Raw genomic sequence first — 4297 nt, 5'->3', positions numbered from 1 at the left:
CTTCTTTTGAGGAAGGTGTGCCAGGTACATCTCACCTGTCCAAAACCCTTTTGCCCATTATATTTAGTTTGGGCTGAGGGAACTATTTTAGGTTTCCCCCTCTCAGACCTCTGGGCTCTTTCTGTCCAAGCCATTAGGACAGAGAAGAGAAACCAGTTTTAAAGTGAAGCCCACAGACCACCCCATACTTCACCAAACCAGCCACTTAGTTCAGCCAAACCATTGAGTCTCAGGAGGCAGTGCTGCAGACAGGATTAAGTGAGGCCTATATGTACAGACAATTACTCAGGTAATGAGATCATAGGCTTATGCACTTTTAAAACAGAAAACACATGTTAATTTATGTAACATAACCCACATACGAGTCTCTAAATCTGTAGGACTGTCTTATCTGAAAGACATCCAGTTGCAAGGCACTTGACATTCCTCTTGCTTGTAAATTAAACGTCTTTGATAATACCACAAACATAGTTTGACTTTCAAATGAAAACAAATTTTAAATGAAAAGAAACTTTAAAGACTGTTAGCTGCACTACTTTATAGTCTACCACGGAGCATTGTGATTTTCCTTGAATCCCGATTTTTCTCCCTAAGATTACCCTCCTTGTCATTAAAGGGACTGCATTAAGTCCATTTTTAATTTATCCTGTTCATTTGCATAAACACAGCAAGAGCAGCAAATGATCACTTATGATCTTTAGTTCTGCTTTGCTGGAACTTCCCCAAGGAACATTTATGGTTACCTTCAGTCTGCCCTTCAGGGCACAGAAGCAAAACCACATACCTGGCATTCAGCCTAGCCTGTAAACACCTGTCTTTTCCAAATCCTTCTGGTTTTCCAATGTGCCTTAAGGTCTTTTCTAGCCATCTTTCAGGAAAACAACCTTCATTTCTTCCCTGGACAGATTGCCATGGACCGCACATCCAACCATGGTACTAGGCCTTTTATCTCGTGGGCTTTTATTACCTTTGAAAGTCAATCTCAGTTCCTCAGAGCTTTTTGGTAACAACCGGAGCCCAAGCATGTCTCCTTTAGGCATGACATTCCAGTCAAAGTCTTAGTCAAAAAAACCTCTACTAATAACTGGTCTTATTAGTTTTATTCAAAGAAACGTATGTCATTACTTACTTCTTTAGAATACCAGACTCTGGAGGGATCAGATAGGGAGAAAAATATACAGTGTGAAGAAAAATCCTTGTCCTTCTAATATTCACTGAACTTGCACTTCCGTTATTTAAATTTTCTTTTTTTTCCCCACTAAAAATTTTGTTTATTTGTTTTTCCATTACAGTTGTCCGACTTTTTTCCCCCTCTTGCTTCCCTGCATCTAGCCCCCCATTCTCACACATTCAGTCCCCACCCAGTTGTCCATGTCCATGGGTCATTTATACATGTTCTTTGACTAGACCCTTCCCCTTCTTACCCGCTTCTCTCCCTCCCATTTCCTCCTTTGTTACTGTTTGTCTACTCCTTGTTTACATACCTCTGGTTCTATTTTGCTCATTTGTTTGTGTTGTTCATTAGTTTCCTGTAATAGGTGATAACATAGGGTATTTTTCTTTTGTTGCCTGGCTTATTTTGCTAAGCATAATTCTCTCTAGTTCCATCCATGATGTTGCAAATGGTAGAAGTTCCTTCTTTCTTTCAGTACTTATTCATTGTCATTTTCCCCCTTTGTACTCGTGTTCCTCTCTGTCTCTCTCTGTTTCTTCATCTTATTAAAGCAGACCCTTTAGCATCTCTTGCAATGCTGGTTTGGTGCAGATGTATTCTTTTAGCCTTCTTTTGTCTTGGAAACTCCTTATTTCACCTTCCATTTTGAATGAGAGCCTTGCTGGATAGAGTATTCTTGGTTGTAGGTCTTTGTTTTTCATTGCTTGGAATATTTTTTGCCATTCCCTTCTGGCTTGTAGTGTTTCTGCTGAGAAATCTGAAGATAGCCTTATTGGAGCTCCCTTGTATGTTATTAGTTGTTTCTCTCTTGCTGCTTTTAGGATTTTCTCTTTGTCTTTGAATGTTGGCATTTTAATTATGATGTGTCTTGAAGTGGGCCTGTTCCACTGAGCTCATTCAGCTTCTCCATAATCCATGTTTTGAATTCCATATCTGATAGTTGGCTCCTCTCTATTTCATTTAGCAGTCTTTCTGGGGATTCTACCTTTCCTTTCGATACGGGGTTGTTTCTCTGTCTCCCCATTTTTGTGACTCCTAATGTTTGTTGGTGCTTCTTAGAATGATCTGCACTTCCTGGATCTGCCCCTGGTGGCGTCAGTTCCTGTAGCAGTCTGAGCCTAGGCAGCCTGTTGGAGACTTCCAGGGATCTACTGGCTTTGTCTGGCTTCTTTTGTTGTTAATCTATTCAATCTGTGATTAGCCGTCAGACTTAAGGACCGTGGGTGTGGCAGCTTAATTCCTGTAGGCAGGGCTTTTGCTTCCCCTTTGGCTGATGCCACTTGGAGGGGAATGGTCTGCCTGCAGTACTGGGGATGGGTCAGCACTGGGACCTGGGTGGCTGCCTCCCCAGTTCTCCCCTCAAAGTCACCACACCAAACTCTCCCCAAGCATCTCTAGTCCTCTCTGCCTTTTCTCCGCTCAATCCCAGGGTTAGTGGGGGCCAAAATATTTTCATATGTGATCCGCTTAAGAGCTCTTTTTCTCCAGCTCTTTCTCTTTGGCTAGCAACAAACCCTGTGGCTTTTCACTTTTCACAGCTGGATACTATTTTACTTTCCACTCTTTTTCTGTAGGCTGGGCAGCCCAGCTTGGGGTTTAGACCCTGCCCTTCTCTGGAGGAACACCCAGCTGCTGAGCTGTTTCTCAGTCCCTTCAGCTGCCACCCGTGTGAGCCCAGACAGCCCTTTCTCATCTCTGCACTCCCTAGCAGTCACGTTGTGATGTAGTGGCCTTTTCTGTCTCTCGGTGGTTATAAGACTTCTCTCCAGCTAGTGTTTACTTGGTTATTCCAGATGATTTCTCCAAAATTATGTTGTAAATCCATACTAGTCTGGGAGGAGGTTAGTGTAGCTTCCACTTACTCTTCTGCCATCTTGTTTCTCTTCCTACATTGTTTCTTGTCCTTGTTACTTCATATACTTTTTTCTTTCTCTCCCTTTCATTCTACCATCTGACTAATTCCACAGCATGTTTATGAAAGCACATTTTCCTGAGTCACTAATAAATGGCTTCCAGTAAGGAGATATTTGGGGTTTGTTTGTGGTTGGGGCATTGGTACAGTTAATGCATAAGCAAAATATAGACATAAATAGGAAAGGGCAAAGAGAAAGAGGCAGCATTCATTAATCTTCAAATAGTTTACTTTTAACTGGATACCTGAATATATGACCAAGACAGAAGATGTGGCACTGCATAGAGCCTTTATGTGGAACCTAGAGTAGAAGACGCAATTTTAGTGCAAGAAAGCCCAATTATTAATTAGCCATACAATAAGTTAATAAGTTTATGGTAAGTAAATGGGAGAGCTTAGAATCTTCTGTTATTCTTGAGACAAGAAAAAGAGGCAGAAGTTTAGTTTACTTGCTTCAACTTGTGCTGTCTTAAAGGCATTGCTGTTAAACTTCCTGATGTGGGCCATGCAAGGTATCAGTAAACTAATTTTAGGACATGGCATACCAATTCACACTCAGTGTTGGCTGTGGCTGTCTCAGGGACTTAGGGACAGAACCATGAAAAGTCACTTTAACACTGCTGCCCCCAGCTGACCCTGGGGTTTTAAAATACATAGAAAGGCATAAGTCTGCTTAATATATCTGCATCTTCAATTATAAGGGTCCCAATTCTTAGATGCACCCTGGACAGACAGAATAAAGGGTTTAGTATAATCTCCCACAAGGTCTCCCCTACTTTGACAGGCATGTAGATTCAGAAGGCTTTCTGGTAGTAGCAGTGACCTGATCCTTCTGTATTCTCCACCTGATCTCTTAAGTTTCTGAAACTGCTCTAGGTTTTTGCACATAGGCTCATGAAACATCAGTGCATTGGGTGGTACACAATTTTGAAAGTCAGGATGCACTATGAAAATAAAGAAGCAATGAGAAGCATTATTTGCACTCTCCAAGAGCTAATTCTAACTAATGTATATCTCAACATTACTTCTGTAAATGGCATGGACCCAGAGACTTAAGAACTTTACCTTCTGTGTGATTAAAAGTCAAAGGTGCAAATTTCATGGTTTCACATTTAGAACACTGCTGGATTGATGTTAAAAAAACATTCTAAAAGTCTAGTGATACATCTCTGTTTATTCTATGAACTAGTATTTTATGTGCACACGCACAT

Source organism: Furipterus horrens, unplaced genomic scaffold (assembly GCF_987537825.1).
Source record: "Furipterus horrens unplaced genomic scaffold, mFurHor1.1.pri manual_scaffold_17, whole genome shotgun sequence".
Lineage (NCBI taxonomy): Eukaryota > Metazoa > Chordata > Mammalia > Chiroptera > Furipteridae > Furipterus > Furipterus horrens.
Note: the sequence above shows the minus strand (reverse complement) of the source record.